Source organism: Gopherus flavomarginatus, chromosome 12 (genome assembly GCF_025201925.1).
Source record: "Gopherus flavomarginatus isolate rGopFla2 chromosome 12, rGopFla2.mat.asm, whole genome shotgun sequence".
NCBI lineage: Eukaryota > Metazoa > Chordata > Testudines > Testudinidae > Gopherus > Gopherus flavomarginatus.
Genome location: NC_066628.1, coordinates 48,815,060 through 48,840,186, shown reverse-complemented (window position 1 = coordinate 48,840,186; position 25,127 = coordinate 48,815,060). Strand labels below are relative to the sequence as shown.

General features: G+C 46.6%; 1 protein-coding gene across 4 annotated transcripts in view; it reads left to right on the top strand.

Annotated features, from left to right (window-relative positions):
• The window catches only part of SLC39A11 (solute carrier family 39 member 11), a 262,946-nt gene that overhangs the window by 26,742 nt on the left and 211,077 nt on the right, over positions 1-25,127 (top strand). The gene's annotated exons all lie outside the window — the stretch shown is intronic.

Sequence of the window (25,127 nt, the reverse complement as noted above, 5' to 3'; positions counted from 1 at the left end):
CAACCTGTTCTTAGATCCTCCAATGATGGGGATTCCACAGCCTCCCTTGGGAAGGTTAGAAAGTTGGAAGCTCCCTTATAATTGGAAGCTTTGTCCTCATATCTAGCCTAACTGTCCCTTGGTGCAGATGAAGCCCAGTATTACTTGTGCTACCTTCAGTGGACACGGAGAACAATTGATCAGAGTCCTCTTTATAGCAGCCTTTCATATATCTGAGAACTATGAGGTCCCCTTCCCCTCAGTCTCCTTTTCTCAAGACTAAACATGCCCCGTTTTTCTTCCCCTTTCCTCCCAGCTGCCATTTTTTCGTTTTGCCATTTTTGTTGCCCTTCTCGGGACTCTCTCCAGTATGTCCACATCTTTGCCCAGACCTGGGCACAGCACAGCCACTGAGGCCTCCCCAGCACCCAGCAGAGTGGGACAGTTACCTCCCATGTCTAACGTACACAGCTCCTGGATGGGCCTGTCCAGCAGCAGTGGGGATGTAAGAGCAGCTGACTGCACTGGCCTTTCGCTTGGTTTAGGGTTGGGGCTTGCCTCAGACTGTTCTCCAAGGTGTTTGGGGATCCCCATTTTGGATTTTGCATGGCTTCAGGGTTTTGCTATGAAAGCTGTGCTCAGCTTGTTGCAGTGTCACCAACCCCCACTGTTCAAAAATCCTGAAGCAACCCTCAGAAGAATTATGAGGTTTTTGAACCCCACCTCACCCCCCTTGCATCCTGTTTTCTGAGCCTTTAGGGTATGTTTGAGTCACACTTTCAAGCTTTTCTTGGCAATCATCTCGCTAGGAACTTGCTTTTTTTAAAGGGTGATAATTTTGTTTTGTAACATGACTCCAGGAGCTGGAGCTTTAAAACACTGAATACTGGGAGATTCATGAGAGGTGGAAACGCTGCCCTTGTTAAACCTTCCTTTAGCTGGTGCAAGTGAAAAGGATGAACTGCAGTAACCAACAGGGCCTGGTGATAAAAACATTGATTTCCTTGGCGTTGCTAGCTGTCTAGAAGAGCTCTTCAAAAGGTCTGAGGTGGCTGTGTGTTCAATAGTAGTGTCAGGCAACAAAGCATCAGGAGTGTTGATGTTACTCTGCGTTTTGGCTAATAAAGTTAGATGGATTTTTTTTTTCTTAACCTCATATTAGTTTCCATTCTGGCAGAAGCTAGATGCTAATCAGTTTCTGTGGGAGATTTAATGTAACTGCATTTCCCTGGGTTTCTCTGTCAGTGTCTGTGCTGAACATGGCTTTAGGCCACGCACATAAAAGTGTCAGCTCTTTCCTTTTTTTGTATTTTGTTTCTTTAACTGGCAGTGGTTTCCAAACAGTCCAGGTGAGACCTTAGTTTCAATCCTGAGATGTAATTTGGAGCATTGCCAACACCAGTCGTTCAAAATCGTGACTCAATCTCATGGTTTTTGGGGAGACTAACTTAAAAAATCAGAGTGTTTGTCTTTTTTGTCTGCTGGTGAAGGACCATTTAGGGCAGCGTTTCTCATATTGAGGTCACTGCTTGTGTAGGTTAAGCCCCTGGTGGGCCGGACTGGTTTGTTTACCTGCCCTGTCTGGAGGTGCGGCCGATCGCGACTCCCGCTGGCTGTGGTTCACTGCTCCAGGCCAATGGGAGCTGCTGGAAACGGCGCGGGTCGAGGGACTTACTGTCCGCCGCTTCTAGCAGCCCCCATTGGCCTGCAGCAGTGAACCACGGCCAGTGGGAGCTGCGATCGGCCAGACCTGCAGACGGGGCAGGTAAACAAACCGGCCCGGCCAGCCAGGGGGTTTCGCTACACAAGCGCTGACCCCAGTTTGAGAAACACTGATTTAGGGTCAGGTTTTCAAGACTTTCTCTGCAACTACAAGGGTGGGAAACTGTAAATGACAGCTGAGTCTGTCATATGATCACATGACTCCAGGAGCTGGGGCTTTAAGAATAACAAAATATTAACAACAATTCTTGGAAAATTGCAAGAATTGGTAACTCTGATATCTAACGAGTGCTTCTCCCTCCCCTATCAAATTCTTTTTCCCCCTTCCCATTTTGGCACAATTGAATACGTGAATTTTTTTTTTTTTTTAAATCTCTTATACAAGAGTCTATGGTACTAAGCTCAGTTCTAGGATGTACTGTAAATAGGGAGGAATGGTGGTCTTGTGGTTAAGGTCCTGGGCTGGATTCAGGTGATCTAGGCACAATTCATCACTCTGCCACTGACTCCCTGTATGACTGTGGGCAAGTCACTTAATTTTTCTGTGCCTCGATTTCCCCATCTGTAAATTGGTGCATCTAAAAAACTTTGATAGATAAACAAAAATAAAGGCTCCAGTAGTCTGGCACTCCATGAGCCTCTCTACGGTAACGTGGGAGTTCTTTACACTTCCATTTGTTGCTTAGTTCTTCTCAGAATTTGGAAGATGAAAGTCACCAGGTTGTCGTGTATTTGAGTGGAAGGAGCATTGTCCTGTGGTGTAAATAACATGGGGTTAGGCATGTCCTGGTATCAGGGGCATGTGAAGCAACCCAGCCCAAGATCCAGCTCTGTCACGCCACCAAATGAATGCAATCAGCTCTCTATTGTGGTTCACGTTGTGTGAAGGTTATCGTCCTCAAACACCTCTTTGTTTCACTTAGGCCCAAGTTTAAAAACAAAAGTATCTTGCCTGTATTGGTGTTTGCAATAATTGCCTGTTGTTATAAGGGACCGTCTAATGTATTTGATCAGCTGCCGATAGCTCCCAGCAGAGAAAGTAAACAGTTCGGCCACGCAACCCGCTTCTAACCGATGTCTCTAACGTTTTTCTCTTCCTATTGGGAAGAAGCCTACGTCGCCTGTGTCTGCAGGGTGGGCTGGGAGGAGGCGGGGTGCAGGACTGCATGGGAAATGGTGGGCTAGGAAAGAGATGACAGGAGGAGTGGACAGAGCAAAGTGATCAAGTTAGAGATGTTCCCCGATTGCTGCTGGGTTAATCCATCTAGCGCTGTTGGTCTCTCACTTCCAAGCCAAGTTTTGGTCCTCAAAAACGAAAAAATCCTTCCCCATTATTCCATGCTGCTGTTTAAGAGGCTCCCCTTTCTAGAGAGGTTTTGATTTGAACCCACTTAAAATGACATCAGGAGCTGAACTGACTTTTGGCTTCCACTCCATGCATCTGATGAAGTGGGTTCTAGCCCACGAAAGCTTATGCCCAGATAAATTTGTTAGTCTCTGAGGTGCCACAGGGACTCCTTGTTTTTGCTGATACAGACTAACGCGGCTACCCCTCTGAAACATGATTTTTTGGCTTGTAGTTGATGCCTTATCGATATCTACTTAAATCAGAGGAGCGGGTGGGTCCTTCCACGCTCTTCCCTTGGAGTTCATTTGAGAGGGAGTGTTAATATCTTAGCTTAACGAGTAGTAATCCTGCAAGGGTCTGACGACACTTGTTCCGTTTGCCTAATACTCACTCTTCGGGGATAAGAGAAGGATTCTCTCCACTTCTCTTCCTCCCATTCTACCAAGTGAGGGAACGGAATACCCCCAACACAGCAGTAGTGTGCTCTGTTGTTTCTGATTTATACTGTGGTAGTGACTAGTAGCCCCAGTCGTGGAGTGCTGTCAGGGTTCCTTCCCCACTCTGAACTTTAGGGTTCAGATGTGGGGACCTGCATGGACACTTCTAAGCTTAATTACCGCTTACATCTGGTATCGCTGCCACCACCCCCCAAGCACTACTTTTCTTCCCTGGGTAGTCTTGAGAGACTTCACCAATTTCCTGGTGAACACAGATCCAAACCCCTTGGATCTTAAAACAAGGAGAAATTAACCATCCCCCCTCCTTTCTCCCGCTAACTCCTGGTGGATCCAGATCCAACCCCCTTGGATCTAAAAACAAGGAAAAAATCAATCGAGTATTAAGAAAAAGTCTTTTAATTAAAGAAAAGAAAGGTAAAAGAAAACCCTCTAGGAGAGATTAACATATCAGCTACTCTCACAGACAACAGATTCCAAACACAGAGGATGTTCCCCGGCCACAAATCTTAATACACCCAAGAATACCCAAATTTGATAATTCCCTTAATGGTACCAAGACAAGTTACAAAGAATATAAACATAAACCTATTTATCCCTTTCTAAAACTTACTACTCTGATAAGAGGCTGGTTCCTTGATCTTTTTCACTCTGGCTGAAACTGAAACTCTAAACAAAGGAAAACTTCCCTCCTTCCTTTTGAAACATCTTGTTCCCCCATTGGTTCCTCTGGTCAGGTGTTAGCTAGGCTAGGTGAACTTCTTAACCCTTTACGGATAAAAGAGGCATTAACCCTTAACTATCTGTTATGACAAGTGCAGTGCTAGGAGCTGTACAAACCCAGAACAAAAAAACAGTCCCTATCCCAGTCTGCAGTCAAAGCAATGCCCTCATCCCACTCATGCTAGAATAAAAAATGCCAAATGCACCAGGAGTTACTGGAACTGTGTGTGTAAAAAGGAGGAATGATACCCAGGCTGAACTGACTCTGAAGTCAGTGGGGTTGTGTGTGGGCTTAGAGGTCTCCCTCCCCATGTCTTTTCTTCCAGGATTGAGGCCTTCAATTGCTTTGTGGGTAGCACAGCCTAGCAGAGAGACTTGGTGGTGGTATGGGGGATGTCATGAGAGGGACGTGGGGAGTGACTCACTTTAACAATGTTTTTATCAGAATACTAGTTATATAATGCCTCTTCTACCTTTTTAAACGTAATGAGCCAATGACATCTCTGAAGTAACTGCCTTGGATTGTAATGGCTTGACATGGGGGCGAATTTGACTCAGTGTCTTTCCCATCTTTTGGATTAAAACCTCTCACAAGCAGTGCTTTAGTCATTGATGCTCAAGCATCTGTCAGGCTTAAGTTCTTGTAATTTACTCCAGGCTCCTCAAATCCTTGCGTGAATCAGTTGAAGGAAAAAGGAGATTGAAGAACAAAGCAGCACACTTCCTCAGTGAGGTTTCTCATGGAGAAAGGACCCAGACGGGAATACAAAGGGATGTTAATACACGCCATCATTATGAAAGGAGATGGTGATGGATAAGGAATTCCTGGGTGTTTTTTTAGTGCACTGTTCTCTATGTAACGATTACTTTGATTTGATGTGCTTGATGCTTCTCCCTAGCTGCTTTGGGGTGTAGCAACTCTTCCCCCTTTTCAGACAGTTCTCAGAGGACTGGTGCGGTTACTAAAGATACCTAAGGAAGTGTTTGTGGTCCCCAGTGGAGCCCTGTGGAACAAACTGGCTAATGGGGCTGAACAGTTTGTCATTAGGTTCTTCACAAAGGGAAGGATCTAATCCATTAGATTTTTAATTTGGAAGATTTAAACCATCTGTTCTTTCATTAGTTGGGTTCACTGAGGGTGAGACTCTGGTTTGGGTGTGTTTCCTATTGAGTACAGGTGATAACACACCTGGAGGTGAACTGGGCAATGGGATGCTGTTGGGAGGAGCTCCAGAGAATGAGTCTAGTGTGCTCGTTGTAAGCCAGGAGGAACTATGCTGCAATTGCATATAGGGACCTCGATATTTCAGAATGACTTGGATGGAACCGGACAAGCACGTCTCCATCTGCCGCAGTGGTGCAAACTGTGGTATGGCACATGCCCAGTTAAACAAGGCCACGTTCTAGTTCCCTGTAGGATGTTCTGCCAGTTCTGAGCAAATAATGTCTGTTTTTATACTTCCCTTCCACCAGCGTCGGTGACACTTAAACAGGCGCCTTAATTTTTTTTTTTTTTTTTTGAAGGAGTTGGGTACCAGAAGCTGCTGTGGAAATTAATGGGAGCTCTGGGTGATGAAGAGCAAGAAGTTTATATTTAGCTGACTAAAGTTAGGCACCTAGATTTGTTAACTTGGCCCCTGCGTTGCTAACAATGTACAGATATAGCTGCTAACAGCCGAGGGCCAAAGACACAGAAGCCCAGGGTTGTGTAGAACAGTAGTAAGTTTGGCGCTCGCCTGGACTCCTTTCTTGTTGGCACTCTGAATTGTCTGCTTTTGCAAGGAAGAAAGTTTGGATGAGTCTCCCCCTCTCTGCCACGAACTTTCATGCCCCATGCTTTGGTAAGTACCATTCAAAGGGTTCCGAGAGCATGTGTCTTGTTCTAGGGCATGTCCGCACGATGAGCGAGGGTGTGATTCCCAGCTCATGTGGACGTGCTCGTGCAAGTGTCGATAGTAGTGTTGCACGGGCAGCGGCAGTGCAAGCCTGGCTAAGCTGCTCGCAGTCCTAACCCGCCTGAACCCTGTGGGTTTGCAGTTGCTACTTATGCTACTGTAGCTACGCTCCTCAAGCTAGCGTGAGTATGTCTGCCTGAGCTAGGAATTCTACTCCTCGCTCGCAGGATTCTGTAGTGTAGGGGGAAGAAGTGAGAGAACCCTTTCCCCAGGGCTGTTGTAATTCTCTATCCTATGGAACCAGAAACAATGTCAAGACGTGGGTTTATTATTGGGAATAGGAGGGAGATCAGGGAACATGAGCCTTCTCCCTCACGTCTGGTACTCTATTGCACACCATCCATGCAGGGACGCTTGTATAATGTGCTTGGATTGGCTTTTTTTGTTTTTGGGAAAGGCTGCCAGTATTTGACGGACAGCATAGTGTGTGTTAGCATCCTGCCTGCGAGGAGGAGATTTATCTAGCTCAGAGCATCCCTCTTTCTTGTTTTTTCAAAGCGCCTGTGTTTAGCATAGCAATCTGAAGAAAACCCCTCTCTTTCCCTTCTCCTGCTCCCCTTGAGAGCACTGCTTGGGTTGCAGAGACAAAACCGCTGTGTGGTGGAAACTGGAGCATTTGTCTGAAATGTTTGTCAATCCTCGCCTCTGCAAAGGGTGGAGGAGGGGGTATGTTAAAGCTGTTTGCTGATACTGTTTGAATAGCTACCAGATTGCTCCCTCTCCTGGTTTGAAGGAGGTGTACACAGAGACAGTATTGGCGAGTGGATAGCGTACTGCCCTGGGACTCGAGACCTGGGTTCTGTTCCTGATTTGGCTGGCTGACCCCGGGCATGTCACCTGTCCCTGACAGTTTTTCTTCCTGACCCTTTGTCTGTCCTGTCTGTGTGGACAGTAAGCCATTTAGGGCAGGGCTGTCTCTCTTAATATAAATTTATGCAGAGTGAGTCCCTGATTTTAGCTAGGACTTCTAGGCACTGCTGCAAAACAAATATTTGTGTTCTGGCTGAATGGCCTGTCCCTGTATTCGCTCTTTTGCTTTTTTACCTAAATGGACAAGACGTCCCCCCACCAGCCCTGGAGGCGGCTCGAGCGGTTTCAGGTTCAAGGAGGTGGGTGTAACCTCTGACCAAGTAGCAAAAATGCAAATGGTGGAGGACAACGCCAGTGCCTGCAGCAAATGTTCTGGACTAGTGCATTTGGCAGACTGTAATAGACATAAGCTGGCTTTGGCAATACTACAGTGGTTTGTGATTATACATAAATACCTAACAGTGAATTAGTGATGTTTTGTTGTTTGAGCGTAACACTGGATTGGAGGTAACAAAACAATGGGTGACTACCGCAGTGGTCTAGATTCTGATCTGGGTGTGACTGACAGCAAAATCTGGCTCTGTGAGAGTTGTATTTAAACTACCTATTAATTTCACGCAATTCTGACTTCTCAAAATTGCTCTTTCCACTGTAAATCTAACACTGTTCTTGAGTTTAAGGCAGGTCTTCACTGGCAACGTTCAAGCACTGCCTCGGCAGTTCTTTAACGTGGCTTGTGTAGTCGGGGCAGAGCCCTGGGAGAGAGCTCTCCCACCTCCATGACGAGTGAGGCTCCCAGTGCTGATGCACTGTTTACACTGGCACTTTACAGCGCTGAAACTCGCAGCGTATTTGTCACATGCATCTTCATGGATCATGCCCTTTCTGCAGTGGGCTGCTAATTGGTATCCTGAGGACTGAGTAACTCTGGACCAAGCCGGTGGGAAGTGTGCCGACCACGCTCCCTTTCTGCTGTTACATCTAATGTAAAGCAGAGACCAGTTGTTAAAGATGTATTGAGCTTGTCTCTGATGTTTTAAACAGCCTTCAGAAATATGGTGGGGGGAGGTGAGGGGGAGGAAACGTGTCACATTCCTGTCATTGGCACCAGGAAAAGATCAGGATGCGATTTTTATATCACTAGACCTGATCAGAGAGAGAGAGATGAAATTGACTCCAGCATGTAGTGATATTTTGTGCACCTCCCTGCTACTGACACCAGCTTTTCAAGTGTGTGCTGGAGTGGAGGTATTTTCAGGAGACAGCTTCACAACGCACAGGGAGAAAGTGGGAAAAGATTAATTGAGGGTGGGGGATTCAATGTGAGTCATAGCTCACTCTCTGCATTCTTGATTTCTCCCCCCGTTCCTCCCACGCTGAGATCAATAAAAAGCAGCCCTTCCACTTGTGTGCATGGAAGCACAGATTCTGCTCTAATTAACTGAATAGCAGAAATCTTTCTGGGGAGCTTAGCCAGGGAAACTGTCATCAGGAAATACTGCAAAACCTTCCTCTTTGGAAAGGTCTCGTCCCTCAAAAAGGAAACTCTCTGTTGAAACCATCTTATAACCTAACTGACCCCTGAAACAAATCACCCACACTAGATTTACTTAATTTATATTTTTTTAGATAAAACCCCACCCCAAGCAGAGGTTTTTCCCTGAAAGGAAAGAAGCACCAGATGTTCCATGGTGTCCATTATGACGTCTCTATTGCTATTGATTTTATGTGGCAGGTGCTCAGACACCATGGTGACGGGCAGCAGTGTAAAACTCTAATGTGGATAAATAAGAAATTTTCCACCAATGCTTTCTTTACAGCTTGACTTGCAGTACATTCATTAAAATACATACAACAGGCTCTATAGCCAAGGGGTGCAGAGGGCCTGCATTGGTACCTAGATCTTAATTGGTCTTGGACGGTGTTGTGCTGTTCCCTTCTGCAGAGAGGTAAATTTTTCCCATGGTGCATGCTCCACAGACACTGGGTAACCAACACGTCAGGCATGGTTCCTCAGAACGGCTACAACACACATTACCCAAAATTAAACTGCAAAATAATCACCTAAATCAATATGCAGAATCCACTGCAAACCGTAAAGAAGTTAATGGGAACCTTTTGATTTCCGTTTGGCCCCAGATTTAGTTTTTGTGGAAACCAGATGCCCATTGAAACGTTTCTACAACTTGGGGTTTTCATTTAAAATTCCTATGAAAAGTTGTATGGGTTTATTTTTTTTTATGCCTTCCCCTTTGAAGCCCAAACATTGTATCCCTAAATCTGAAAATGAAAGGAGCTAGAAACATAAATGAAATTGTTTCCTTCTCAAACTTAAGAGACATTCAAATTAAATAAAGGGAGCCCAGAGTTGCAATTAAATTGACTCTGTAGAGTTCTCTGCCTCTAGTAACTGATAGTGTTCTTAGTAATGTAGGTAAAGTAACACTTGCTTCCAGTGTGTGATTGTTGTTAAGTTGACTGCTTCCTTACTTAGTGTCTCTGTTGATATTATCCATTAAACACTACGAAAGCGGTTGCATCTGAAGTCCAAAGGTAAACAGAAGTGATACCCTGAAATTCTGAGCCTAAATCCCCTTCTCCAGCATTTCATGCTTATTTATGTATCAGAGGGGTGGTCGTGTTAGTCTGGATCTGTAAAAGCAGCAAAAAATCCTGTGGCACCTTATAGACTAACAGACGTTTAGGAGCATGAGCTTTTGTGGGTGCATCTGACGAAGTGGGTATTCACCCACGAAAGCTCATGCTCCTAAAGTCTGTTAGTCTATAAGGTGCCACAGGACTCTTTGATGCTTATTTATATACACACTGGCTAGACTGCCAGAAAATGAAGTCTATATGGGAATCCCCTGCGTTGTTCTAGAAATGGTTATTGAAATTTTATGGGTGGGAAGAAGTAAAAAGTGTTTATCCCCCCAAACCTGCAGCCAGCGAACCCAAATTTAATTCCACTTCTTGCAGTCAGCTCAGTCCCCCTTATCGCAGTAAGTGCAAAGTTTTTCCATCATTACTTTCTATTTTACTATGCATTTGCCATCATGATAAAGGGCTTATTTCCCTGCAGCTCAGCCTGATTACTTTGCCACCTCCCCCTTCTTTTTATCATAAGAGTTTTTCTGCTCTGTAGCACAGGCTTTTGCTGGCTGTGAAATTCAGTTATTGTTGGGGGCTTGGCACGGAAATTATAAAGGCGACGTTTGCAGAAGTGTTCTGGGTTGATTCGGTTCTCCTAACGCACCTAACTGAGGCTGAGTGGCCAGGCCATGAGGAAAATACCCTATGTAAAGAATAATTTTGGGTTGGTATCAGACGTCATCTTCTGATTTTCTTTTCCTTTCTCTGCAGGTGAGATTGGATATGAACAGAATATCCTTTGCTGCTTAGGATGTCACCCGGAGGTTTCCATGTCCCCAGTGGGAGCTGGGGTGGTGCTGCATGCAGATAGGAGAGCATCTGTTCTCTGAGGTCTGCACTGGCTACCCTTTCGGTTCAGAGAGCGAGTCGAGGAGATGGCTGAGGTCAAGAACCTCTCAAAATCAGGCTGGGGGCATTTCAGGTTGGGCACTCGGTATCAGTGGTACCTAACTGGCTTTGCAAGCCAAGCAGCAAGACCATGATGATCTGAAGTGGAAGCCAAGCATCCTTTGCTTGCAGTAACTGCGCTGCATGTCTGGCCACTGAAGGTACTGGCTTACTTAGGACCTGATCCAAAGCTCAGTGAGGTGGTGGGAGTCAGTGTTCACGTGGTGGCCTACACATGGTAAGGAATCGACTCTCCAGAGGGGGCTGTTTGGTGCTGAGCTCTGTTTTTAGATGATTTACAGGACTAACCTGGCTATTTCAAGTGGCAAGGTTCTATTTATCCACTGGCAAGCAGAGCCCTCCAGACGAGTTGAGCTTTTCTTTGATCCTGTGCTGCGTGCAAATTCACTAACAGGTGCTAGGCCCAAATTAACGCATCTGCCGTGAAACGGAAACCTGCCATTAAAATGAAAAAAGTGAGTAAGATTGCATGCCCCTGGTGTTTGAACATGTCAACGAAAGGAAAATTGCTTTTATGTAGCTCACCAAAAATATATATATCTTAAAAAAAGCAGCGCAATGACAACTCGTTATCAGAGTAAACTCTGAATCACTCAGCAGATTCATTTGATGTGCTGTCTAGGTTGAAGACTTATTATAAAGAGCTGCCATTTATGCAAATTTTACACTTTTCGATTGTACAATAATCTCTTTGGGGCGAGGGTTGACTTATATTGTGGTAGCACCTTGAGGCCTCAGCCCCATTGTGCTTGGGGCTATATACATGGAGGAAGGATGGTCCAGTGGTTAGGGTGCTGGCCTGGGACCCCAGAGATCTGGGTTTGCTTTGCCATAAACGTTTGGTTACTTTCAGCAAATTGCTTACTCGTCCTGTCTCTCAGTTCCGTCATCTGTGAATTGGGGATAACCCTGACCTACTGACCAGGGGCTTTGGGGGATATATACATCAGAGATGCTGAGGTGCTCAGGTAATACAATCCTGAGGCCATTAAGCCAGCCCCTGCTCTTGCGAGCTGACCAATGAGAAAGGGGTCTCCAGATGGGGAGAACAGCAAGGGAACATTGAGACAATTGATAGCGGCATGATAAGCAGTGCCCGCAGCACGCTCCCTGCGCCTTCCACCCCCATTGTGGAGTTTTTTGTGTATTTGCATCTTGTGTAGTACAAGGAATGTCACTGGTGGTTTGATAACATTTTACAGTCGTTTGCTAATTAAGCCGCGTATCTTACGTAGAACAAGAACATTGGTCCCACTTCATATCTCGCGGGAGCAATTCTCTACGCCCGTTGAAGATGCTTGGAGTCTCACTGGGGATTATTGGATGTGCTTGACTAGCGAGGCAGCAGGAAGAGACTGGAACAGCGTAGCTGTTTTATACGCGGTGCTGGTTGGATTTTATTTAGAATGCTGAGCAATGCTCTCTCTGCTCAGAAAAGTTCATTTGCAGCATACAGTGATAGCTCTAAGGCCTCAGATTTCCCTTCGAGAGCACTCTGACCAGGGTCTGCCTACGGGCTTCTCTAAACCCTTCCACGGGCCAGAAACTGAGGCTAGACAAATAGACTCTGAATGAGGTGCATGGTTTTTAACAGTGTGATGGTAACTAACCACTGGAATCACTTACCTTGGGATGAGACGGATTGTCCCTCACGGGAGATTTTAAAATCAAGATTGGATGTTTTTGTAAAGATATGCTTTAGTTCAAACAGGGGTGAATCCAGGGAAGTTGTATGGTCCGTGTCAGCTCGGATGTCAGACTAGATGATCACAACAGTTTCTCTAGTGTGTGTTAGAGCAGAGAATCTAACCCAGATTTCCTGTGTCCCAAAAGCATCCTTCCAAAATGTGAACTGGGCTTGCTTTTAATACAGTTCTAAATGACGTAGCCTCCTTTGATCCTTGCGTAGACGTGACATGCTTCACTTACTTCCATCTGCTTTTGCCTAGTACCCAGTGCAAGGGAATGAAGAGAGATTTCACAGTTGCAATTAAGAAAAACCTGAGGTTCATGGCAGCATTTTATCTAAACTGCGTCAGTCCTGCCTGATTTCGCTGCATGCTTTGAACCAGTTTAGACCTTATAGATCTTTAGAGGCATATGTTAAACACACTTCTCTTGGCCCAGTGCTGAGACCTGTCTGTCACTCCACCTTCCGGAACTCTACTGCAAAAGATATATGCCACAGAGTAATGGCCTGATTTGCACGTGGCATCTTCTCGAATATAAATCGGGACTTAAACGCTGGCAGAATGTGCTTGTGACAGGCTTGCAGACCAGGGCTCTTAACAACGAGTTGAATCAGGCATGACTAGACCATGATACAAACGGGGCAGAAGGCTCCATCAGGAAATAGCAGGTGCTGTGAACCAAGTGCGTAAGCCAGTACGTACGTTTATTCAGGGCAGAATCTCAGGAACCCAAATTAAGATGCACAGAAAAGTAGGTAATTTCCTCCTCAGAGCCTTATCTCCTTGCACTGTTCCAAGACTAGTCCTTTTAAAATAGGGTTAATGGTAATGTGCCTGGTTCTCCTTTCACTGACATTGGTACAATCCAATGTAAGTCCACTTGTGTTGCTGGAGTCTTACCAGTGTAAAGTTGGTAAAGGGGAGAGGAGAACTGGACCTGTAATTCTTACCGTGTTTGAGTTGAGGGTGCGAAACCTGACTGAGGGTAGCTCGACCTCGAAGGGATTCACCATGGGTGGAGCAGACATTCCCTGGATTGTTAGAAGCGCCGTGAAGAATTTATGAAAGTACAATATCCAGGAGAAGGAGAGAAGCTCCCGTTTTTGAAGCAGGAGCAGAAGTGAGCTTTTGACAATGTACTACTGCAATGACTGTTTGTTGTACCAGATGACTGGTCACCTCGATGTCATATGGATGGCAGTGACACAGAGACACAGCTGATCTCTTCTTCCTTTAGTAGACATGTGTAACCCCCGTGTGTAACTGACGCTAATAAGAGTTAGGGATGTGTCATCCCTTGCTGGAGTTTAATGCTGCCCATAAAGGTCAGTGAGTGCTTAGGGGAGGGGACAGGAGACCTGGGTTTTCTTCTCGCTGTGGCACTTTGGACTAGTCATAGCTGCAGTTTCACCATCTCCAAATGGAGATAGCATTCATCTAACTCACAGGGAAGTTGAAAGGCTTAACTTCTGGGCTCTGATGTCCCTGGGTGAATGGGGCTATAGACGTACAAAATGTTACCAACGCCAAGAAATTAAATACTGTGCACTGAGTGTGTGGTTTGTGAGATATCTGGAAGTCTGGAGAGGGAATAAACCCCCTAGCCCCCAGAAATAAATTTGATGTTGGCTTTGCTCTCCAGTGGCCACGCTGCTGCCCATGGCCATTGATATTTCGTAATATAGCCATGCAGGCTGTGGGGACGGGAAGATGGGAATGACTGTCAAACGAATGTTGGTCGCTCTCAATGCATTGCCGTCTGTCTTCCAGAGAGCCGATGCGAGCTGCCTAATCAAGCTGCTCCTGTGTTGCTAATCGTGATTCTCGGGGATGGTAACATTTAAAATTAAAATGTTAGGTAATTGAGTGGTGCTGACACGGCTCAGCTCTCCGCTTCTGAGGGCTGGTCGATAACCAACTAGTTAAACCGCTTTACTTGTGCTTCTCCGCGTCATGGCTTTTAATAGAAGCAATGCCGCGATGGGTCCCTCACCCAGGCTTCCGCTCTGCAGTATTTATTCCCCACTGGGACTTCAACTACACATGGATTAAATTGTGCTGAGAACGGTTTTCATCCTAAAGGATCCCAGACCACTCTGACTATATGCATATTGCGAGGTATACACCTCTGGTGTGGAGTTGTGGCCTGTGGAGTAAAATCAACTGTGATAGCTGTTTAATGGCGGTAAGGTCCTGTGAAGTGAAACCATATATATGCTGACAGGTTTACTAGCTGTGGGAATGATAGGTTGCCATCTTTAGCGTCTGTGTCCCTACAGCCTGCGCACTGCAGCACAGTTTGCAGGTAGGCATCCTGCATGCAGAAGAGATGCCAGTTTATTGGGAAACATCAGTGCAATGCATCTGGGTAGTTGGGTCCTTCTGCTGACGACCTATGAATAGGCATTGGAACCTTTTGCAGGGTGATTGCTATATCCAATACGCATACACGGGGGCCTCTCCGTCCAAGACCTGAGCTCCCCCTGACCAAAGTGTCACGCCCTCATCCAGGATAGTTGGTGGAGTTAATGAGTTACACGTGCCACAGCGACTCAGCAGGAAACCATCACTTTATCCACCACTGTTGTGCAGCACCATTTGGAAGGTACCGCAGCTGCTGTCCGGGCAGCCCAGGAATGCTCCCCGTAGTTCAAGGGGGTTCGTCATGCCCCGGGGGAATGGAGGCACACTGCACACAGTTATCCAAGGTACCAGAGACCAGTTCACTGAGACTGACACGCCTACTCTTGCATGGGAAGTAGTGTGAAGGAGTCTGTACCGAGGCTGGAAAAAACACTAGTAGTTACACACCAGGGTTTATCCCCTGTCAGGGAGATGAGTCACTTCTGTAGCCCACAAAAGCTTATGCTGAAATAAACGTGTTAGTCTCTAAGGTGCCTCAGGTATTCCTGTTCTTTTGGCGGATACGGACTGACACGGCCGCTACTCTGAAATCTGACTCCTGGCTTCTGTCATTCTACTGGACTCTTAGTGGCTGAAGCTGGTAAGGCCCTTCTGAAAGCCGGCCCCCTCCAGACTCCCAGCTGAGGTTTGGGCACTGGCTATGTGCAGACTAGGGAAGCTTGCACGTAGTTACACCGGGGCAACCCCCCTACTGTAGGCACTGCACCACGTGGCACTGATGCAACATATAAGGGTGCAGATTTCCCTAAATTAGACCAGTTCTCGATGGACAGATTGGAGCGTCTCAGTAGCATCTCGGTTTACCTGGAGAGCTACGTGAGTCAATGGGATCTCGATTTAGCTCATGGATCTGACGACTGTAACATTTGTGTGACTGCTTTTTGTCTTTCTCCAGTTCAAAGCATTTATGGTATCACACCGTTGAGCAAGAGCCTGGGTCCTAGTTCTTTTTTCTCCCCCATTAATTTAATCTCCCTTGTTGGCAAATGATTACGGAGAAATATTGTGTAATAATGAGCCATTAATCGAACTTCTGTTTGCTTTCTTTTTTATCCGGGTGCAGCAAAAGCTGTGCATAATAAAGGAGCTATAAAAATACATGTTGCTATGTTACAAGTCTGCGGGGGGAGGGGAGCTAGCCACCCTCTGACTTTATGAGGCATGCAGAGAAAATGTTCTTCATTAATACCAGCCAAAGACTTACAGGTTTATTGCAAACAATTATAGTCTGGAATTGTCTGTTATTATGGTGCTAAATGGATGCAACAAACCAAACTACATTCTATAGCTGTGTTGGAGCTCGGATCCGTCCCTGTGAAAATGCCTATAAGTATCTAACTCCTGTGCCACCTTATGACAGGGCAGGTTTTCCTGCTAGAACAGATGGAGTTATATATCTTGTGGGTGGTAGCCGACCCTCCATCCCCATGTGTTCTAAGATCTCTTTAAAGTTTACTTACATTCTTGGTCTGTTTTGGATCAACTATTCTGTTCTCTCAGGAGGGCAATGTGCAGCTTCTCAGAGAATTAGCTCTTTGAAAACTGCCTGGAGCCATTTTTCACGCAGCAACTAAATGCAGTGGCTGTATTTCATGGTATCTTGGAGCTTCCTGGGGCGCAAAGGTTTGGGAGAAAACGACAAGCTTGCTAATGACACTGCAATTCTCGATGGAATATTTGTTTCGTGGGGTCTTTGGTACAAAACGTAGCATTTGCCTTTCTAAATGGATTGGGAGTTGCTGACAGATGGTGTGAGACATGAACGAAAAAGTAACTGTCTTTCTTTGAGGTGTGAGCACTAACAATTCCTGACATTCTTGCATGGAAAATGTTGCAGCTACAAAACGTCGTTTTGGCGTAACCCCCACCGTTTTAGAATATCTAAAGGGGCTGGAGGGATCGTGTGTGTGCAATTGCCTTTATTCCTGATCCTTCGTGCCCTGGAGTACCGTGCTCTGTTGTAGCCACTGTTCGCAAGGCCCTCCTGCTTGAAATATTTACAGGTTCCCTTTCAGTTACGCTGTCCCCAGTTGGAGACGTTCACAGATGTCTTCCCACATCCTGTGGTGGCCTGATGTGGGAGTGGGAGCTGGTTACATGTTGCATGATAGGGCTAACCATAAGCCAGTGGGGTTGGAATCAGTTGTGGGGAAAACCCATTTCTGGTTTACGTACAGATGATGTGCCCCACGCAATGCTAGTGGGTTTTGCTGGAGGGACAGACGTAGGCTCTTTCTGAGCAAGGAAGCTGCTGTCTGCTTGTTTCTGACCAGGGGAACAGGACTTTGTGTGCACATGTTCATAAATAACCAAAAATGTCCCGGACTCACAGCATTGGTTTCTCCTCTTAGCAAAAACGAGCCTGCCGGGCCGTGGATGTTGGCGAACAGCTCAGACCGGAGAGGCAGCTGTAACTTTATGTTAATGTGCAAGTGGCCTATTCTGATGTTGGGATGTAACTCGTGACAGTCTGATGTGCGGCCTCTCGTGAAAATCTTTCCCCTTTCCTTTTTATTTTCATAGATTAATAGAATCTGAGCATGGCATCTCTGCGTGAACCCTTTCAGAGCGAGGCTGGGTTCTCATGCAGCTAAACCACATCGCATGTTTCAGCCTCAGGAGGCCAGTAGAATTAATGCAATGCATCAGCTGCGTGAAATACCAGCACTGGCTTTGCAGCTGGGCTGAGAAAAATGCCTTGAGGAGACAACAGTAATAAAACACAAGCAAGATCTGCTCTGAAAGGAAATTGGACATTTGGGGCCAGCGGCAGAGTTGCTTTCCTCTTAGAAAACTGTTGGAAGCCTAGAGATTCTTCAGCTCTCTCTCCGTTTTGCTGGGGAAAAGGGAGTGTTAAACTCCATGGATGGATGGTGAGCCTCTGCGGGAGGTTGACTCATCTGTTTGTAGTGGGGCAGTAGGCTTGTCTCTGGGCATGTAGAGCTCAGATTCGGAAAGGAACTTGATGTCAGGGATCAGCAAAGCAAGGAAGTTGCTCATGAGTTTTAAGTGAAACATCGATTGCTTCTGGAGCACCATTCACCTGTCTTGCGTGTCAGCATTTGTCAGCTGACATGGCGGTTTTGCTACTCCGGGAATTAACAGGTCCATGGGCTGTGCTGGGAATTCAGTTGCCAGCACTAGGGAGAATCTGCCTGATTCTTTCAGACTGAGCTGACTGAGGTTTCTTCATTAACCAAGGCTCAGCCCTTGTCTAGTTCCTGTGCCGACCGACAATGAGCGGAGAGTCTTTCTGAGTTGTCTCTTTGGGTAAATGACTTCTGCCTCTTTCTGCTGCCATTTCTTCAAATATCTCCGTTTCCCACTGTTTGCTTGAGTAGCAGACGCTGCGTAATGTGCTAGAAGCTGCTTCAGCAAGCAGCCCTTTGGGTGCTGCAGTTAGTGTTCAGCGTGCTGTCATTGCTGTGGGCCCATGAACAAGTGCCGGCTAGAAAGGGAAAGACCGTTTGCAAGTCTAACATTTATACTGCAACAGCAATCAAAGAATAACAGTGAGCTCCTGGCAGCTGTTGGTTTCCCACTGTTCTTCCTCTTCTGGATTTTCAGCGGGTGAATAACTTCCATCTCGTGTCCATTCGACCTACGTGGAATGGATTTGTGGGTCAGTTCTGCTCACCATGGACCAATGTCCCACTGCCACCAAGTAGCACAACAGCGTGCTCGCAAGCCCAGACTGGGTTCCTGTGGCACTTCAATTGTAGCCGCACTCCTGGATTAGCAGGGTCACTTTGTCCCTAGAAATCCAGCTCATGGCCCCAAGACGGGGGGTGGGTTGCCTGTTGCATGCAAAATACCTATACTTCCACACTGAGCAAGGGACGTAAAAAGCAATAGAAGGTTCTTTAAATGTCTTAGGAGCAAGAGAAAGATGAAGGAAAATGTAGGTCCCCTACTAAGTAGGGAAGGAGAGCTAATAACTGACATCAGGAAGGCTGGGAATGGGCGACGGGATGGAGCGCTTTGACGATGACCTGTTCTGTTCATTCCCTCTGAAGCATCTGGCATTGGCCATTGGTAGAAGACAGAATACTGGGCTAGATGGACCCTTGGTCTGCCCCAGTATGGCCATTCGTAAGGCTAAGGTGTTTAATGCCTATTTTGCTTCAGTCTTCACTAAAAAGGTTAATTATGATCAGATACTCAACACAATTAATATTAACAACAAGGGTAAAGGCATGTAAGCCAAAATCGGAAAAGAACGGCATAAAGAAAACTTAGATGTTAGATGTATTCAAGTTTTCAGGCCCTGATGGGATTCATCCTAGAATAATTAAGAAACAAGCTGAAACAATCTCTGAACTGTTAACAATTGTCTTCAAAAACGCGTGGAGAACTGGCGAGGTCCTGGAGGACTGGAGACACGCAAACATAGTACCTATCTTTTTAAAAGGGGAACCAAGAGGACCCAGGGAATTATAGACCAGTCAGCCTAACTTCGGTACCTGAAAAGATACTGGAACAAATTATGAAACAATCTGTTTTATAAGTCCCTAGAGGATAACAGGATTATAAGGAATGGCTGGCACAGATTTGACGAACAAGTCATGCCAAAACAACCTAATTTCCTTCTCTGTCAAGGGTTGCTGGCCTGGCAGATCAAGGGGAAGCAGTAAACGTGATATATTGTGATTTTAGTCAGGCTTTTGACACAGTCCCACGTGATATTCTCATACGCAAACTAGGGAAATGTGGTCTGGATGAAATTACTGTAAGATGGGTGCACAACTGGTTAAAAGACTGTACTCAAAGAGTAGTTACCAGTGATTGGCTGTCCAACTGGGAGGGTGTATCTAGTGGGGTTCCACATGGGTCAGTCCTGGGTCTGGTACTGGTCCAGTATTTTCCTTAATGACTTGGATAACAGAGTAAAGAATATGCTTGTAAAATTAGTGGATAGTGCACCAAGCAGGGAAAGGTTGCAAGCACTGGGAGGACAGGATCAGAATTCAAAATGATCTTGACAAATTAGAGAATTGGTCAGAAATCAACAAGATGAAATTCAGTAAAGACCAGTGCAAAGTCCTGCACTTAGGAAGGAAAAAATCAAACGCACAGCTGCAAAATGGGGAATATCTGGCTAGGTGGTGACATTGCTGAAAAGGATCTGGGGGTTGTAGTGGCCTACAAATTGAATATAAGTCAACAATGTGATGCAGTTGCAAAAAAGGCTAATATATTTCTGGGGTGCATTAACAGAAGTTTCGTATATAAGACACGAGAGATAATTGTTCCGCTCTGCGTGACAGTGGTGAGGCCTCAGTTGGAGTACTGTGTCCAATTCTGGACGCCATGCTTTAGGAAACAGGTGAACACACTGGAGAGGGTCCAGAGGAGAGCAACAAAAAACGATAGAAGGTTTAGAAAACCTGATCTGTGAGGAAAGGTTTAAAAAAACCTTGGACCTCTTTTGTCTTGAGAAAAGAGGACCAAAGCAGGACTTGAGAACAGCTTTCAAATATGTGATGGGCTGTTACAAAGAGGAGTGTGATCAGTTGTCCTCCATGTCCACTGAAGGTGGGACAAGACGTAATGGGTTTTATCTGCAGCAAGGGAGATTTAGTTTAAATAATAGCACATCCTTTCTAATGACCCAGATAGTTAAGCTCTGGAACAGACTGCCAAGGGAGGCTGTGATATCTCTGCCATTGGAGCTTTGTAAGGACAGGTTGGATAAGCACCTGTCAGGGATGGTCTAGGTCTGCTTGGCCCTGCCTCAGCGCAGGGAGATGGACTTGGCTGACTTTTCAAGGGTCCTTCTAGCCCTGCATTTCTGTGATTCTGTTATTCTAGAACAGGATTGTGAGACAGAGAGCTTGACTTGTTTAGCCTAGCGAAATGAGGGCTAAAAGGGGATGTGATTGCTCTCTCTAAATCCATCCGGGAGCGAGGGGTGAGCAGCCTGCCGGGAAAAGGGTGATTTAAGCTAAAGGACAATGTTGACATAAGAACAAATCTATATAAACTGGCCATGAATGAAATTAGGTTTCTGACGTTCAGAGGAGTAAAGTTCTGCAACAGCCTCCCAGTAAGAGCAGTGAGGACAAATAACCCACCTAGTTTTGAGATGCGGGTTGATAAGCTTGTGAACGGGTTGAGATGACAGGGTTAGTCTGTGATAACAGGGGACTGGACTCAAGGACCCAGGAGCTCTCTTCCCGTCCCATGTTAAAGGAGGCACAGCCATGGTCGGATTTGGGACTCTTGTCCTCCAGGGGTTAAGATGTTGTATGCCCCAGCAACCTCCAGATTGCCTGTTTGGGTGATGGCAGATGTGGATTAGTTTTAAGAGGGAGCACAAGGAATCATTCAACACGGGGGTGATTAAGGCTTCTGTTTGCAATTTACAAGAGTTATGATTTAGTAAAGTAGCCCAGAATTAGCAATGAATAAAATGTACTCACAAGAATATTACATTAGTTACAGATAAACTGATCCAGGCTTGCTTAATGTTCACTTACGCTTCCCTGTTTCCAGTTATTAGATACAAGTTTTGGCATCTTGTCAGTGGGCAGATAATGCAGCTGGCATCAATAACAATGAGGCTTGATCAATGAGCTTGATGATTTCCAAGCTGTTCACAAGACACTGTTGTAACAAATCCAGAGCTAAAAGCTGTTAATTGTTGCGATCAGGGTGACCTTTCCCTTCTTCACAATTAATAGGAGCCACTGCAGCTTCTCAGCTACCTTGGGCAAGATGGCTCAGCTGTGTTTCTGCATTCTGTAATGCAGAAGAGGCAGGGATGGAAGAGTCTGAGGCCACGTCCAGACTAGGGTATTAAAATCGATTTTAGATATGCAACTTCAGCTACGTGAATAACGTAGCTGAAGTCGAATTTCTAAAATCGAGGTACTCACCCGTCCAGACGGCGCGGCATCGATGTCCGCGGCTCTCCCTGTCGATTCCGGAACTCCGTTCGGGTTGATGGAGTTCCGGAATCGATGTAAGCGCGCTCGGGGATCGATACATCGCGTCCAGACTAGACGCGATATATCGATCCCTGAGCAATCGATTTTAACCCACCGATGCCGTGGGTTAGTCTGGACGTGCGCTCAGTGTGAGCTATCTGAATATAAAGGGCCCCACCCTGTACTCAAGTGCCTGAGAGTTTTTTGCTCTTATAGGGAGTAAACTGTCACTATATAAAACCATGGGACACCGGCACCTAGAATACAGCATGCAGTTCTGGTCACCCCATCTTGAAAAAAGATGCATTAGAATTGGGAAAAGTACAGAGAAGGGCCAGAAAAAAAAATTAGGGGTATAGAGCAGCTTCCATCTGAAGAGAGATTAAAAAGACTGGGGACTATTCAGCTTAGAAGAGAGACAGCCAAAGTGTTATTTACTCTTTCACATAACAAGAACCAGGAGCCACTCAATGAAATTAATAAGCAGTATGTTTAAAACAAACGTGAGGAAGTACTTTACACCAGTATCAAAGGGGTAGCCTTGTTAATCTGGATCTGTAAAAGCAGCAAAGAGTCGTGTGGCACCTTATAGACTAACAGACGTTTTGGAGCATGAGCTTTCGTGAGTGAATACCCACTTCATCGGATGCATGTAGTGGAAATCTCCAGGGGCAGGTACATATATGCAAGCAAGCTAGAAATAATGAGGTTAGTTCAATCAGGGAGCATGAGGCCCTGTTCTAGCAGTTGAGGTGTGAAAACCAAGAGAGGAGAAACTGGTTCTGTAGTTGGCAAGCCATTCACATTCTTTGTTTAATCCTGAGCTGATGGTGTCAAATTTGCAGATGAACTGAAGCTCAGCAGTTTCTCTTTGAAGTCTGGTCCTGAAGTTTTTTAGCTGCAGGATGGCCACCTTAAGGTCTGCTATAGTGTGGCCAAGGAGGTTGAAGTGTTCTCCTACAGGTTTTTGTATCTTTCCATTTACACCAGTGGTTCTCAAACTAGGGCCGCTGCTTGTTCAGGGAAAGCCCCTGGCAGGCCAGGCTGGTTTGTTTACCTGGTGTGTCTGCAGGTTTGGCCGATCACGGCTCCCACTGGCTGTGGTTCACTGCTCCAGGCCAATGGGGGCTGTGGGAAGTGGCGCGGGCTGAGGGATGTGCTGACCGCCCTTCCTGCAGCCCCCGTTGGCCTGGAGCGGTGAACTGCGGCCAGTGGGAGCGGCCATCGGCCAAACCTGTGGACGTGGCAGGTAAACAAACCAGCCCCACCCGGCCCCGCCGGGGGTTTCCCTGAACAAGTGGCGACCCTAGTTTGAGAACCACTGCTTTACACAATGCTCAGTTAACCTGTGGAACTTATTGCCAGGGGATATTGTGAAGGCCAAAGGTATAACTGGGTTCAGAAAAGAATTAGATAAGTTAATGGACGATAGGTCCACCTATAGCTATTAGTCAAGATGGTCATGGATATCATGCCATGCCCTTGATGTCCTTAAGCCTCTGACTGCCAGAAGCTGGTCCGGGCCATGAATCACTCAATAACTACCTGTTCTGTTCGTTCCCTCTGAATGCATCTGGCACCAGCCACTGTTGGAAGGCAGGATGCTGGCCTAGCTGGACCATTGGTCTGACCCAGCATGGTCGCTCTTAAGATTAGATCCAAAGGATGCATAGTTGGAGCTTGTGCAGCACCGGTTTGCAAACGGAAGTTGATATTCTGCTCAGCGCCTTACTCGATTGGACCCCGAAGGCACAGTTATGCAGCTGGTCTCTGGGAATCCATTTCTTTACTGCATCCAAGTGACCTCAGAATCAGGTCCTTTCACCTTCACGCTAAACTGTTTCCTGAGCTAATTGTGCCCACCTGACTTAGGGTATGTCTACATCTACAATTTTGCAGCGCTGGTTGTTACAGCTGTATTAGTACAGCTGTATAGGGCGAGCGCTGCAGAGTGGCCACACTTACAGCAACCAGCGCTGCAAGTGGTGTTAGATGTGGCCACACTGCAGCGCTGTTGGGCGGCTTCAAGGGGGGTTCTGGGAACGCGAGAGCAAACCGGGGAAGGAGACCAGCTTCGCCGCGGTTTGCTCTCGCGTTCCCCGAACCACCCAGCAAACCGCAGGGAAGGAGACCTGCTTGCTCGGGGGTTCGGGGAACGCGAGAGCAAACCGGGGAAGGAGACCAGCTTCGCCGCGGTTTGCTCTCGCGTTCCCCGAACCACCCTGCAAACCGCAGGGAAGGAGACCTGCTTGCTCGGGGTTCGGGGAACGGGAGAGCAAACCGGGGAAGGAGACCAGCTTCGCCGCGGTTTGCTCTCGCGTTCCCCAAACCACCCTGCAAACTGCAGGGAAGGTGACCTGCTTGCTCGGGGTTCGGGGAACGCGAGAGCAAACCGGGGAAGGAGACCAGCTTGATTACCAGAGGCTTCCTCAGGTATGCTGGGATACCTGCTTATTCCACGAAGGTCAAGAAAAGCGCTGGTAAGTATCTACACTTGATTACCAGCGCTGGATCACCAGCGCTGGATCCTCTACACCCGAGACAAAACGGGAGTACGGCCAGCGCTGCAATCAGGGAGTTGCAGCGCTGGTGATGCCCTGCAGATGTGTACACCTCCTAAGTTGCAGCGCTGTAACCCCCTCACCAGCGCTGCAACTTTGTGATGTAGACAAGCCCAGAGAGCTGGAGAGACAGGCATATTGTCTGTAAGCTCTCCACAAGGTGTGCAGCCCCCAGGCTGTTTAGCCTGCGGAACTCAGATTCAGAAAGCATGCTGTAATACCGGTTTTGTGAGTCTGTGGTGATGAGTTTCTCTCTGATGGCAGTAACTTCGAGTCTGAAGGAGATAGAAGGAGGCTGTAGTCGGTTTTACCCAGACTCAGGGGGGAGGGATAGCTCAGTGGTTTCAGCATTGGTCTGCTAAACCCAGGGTTGTGAGTTCAATCCTTGAGGGGGTCACTTAGGGATCTGGGGCAAAAATCAGTACTTGGTCCTGCTAGTAAAGGCAGAGGGCTGGACTCGATGACCTTTCAACTCTCTTCCAGTTCTAGGTATATCTCCTATTATTATTTATTAATTATTATTACTAGTTCCCTGTTTTTCAGAGACCCCAAAGTTCTGTCTGTTTGTCTCTGTCTGTCTGTCTGTCTGTCTCTCTCTCTCTCTGGGAGAAGGTTTAAAAGAAGGGCGATCTGGATGTAGAGCAAACAGACAGAAAAGACGAGACTGAGGGAATGTATGTACTGGGTTAAATCCTAGCCCTGCAGAAGTCCACGGGAGTTTTGTTGTTGATTTTGTCAGTTAGACCGTCGCTCAGTGTATGAAAAGATGGAACTTGTCAGCATCCGGCAGATGGCTATTCTGATGGCTCCCTTACGCTCAGTCTCTGTTGTCTAGCAGCCGAGTACCAGGATCAGGGCTCCTTGAGCTAGATGCAGTAAATATCATAGAAGGAGACAGTCTCGTCCTTGGAAAGCTACGTTCTAAAGAGACAAGACAGTTGGAGTTATCCCCCAACCTTCAGACTGGGC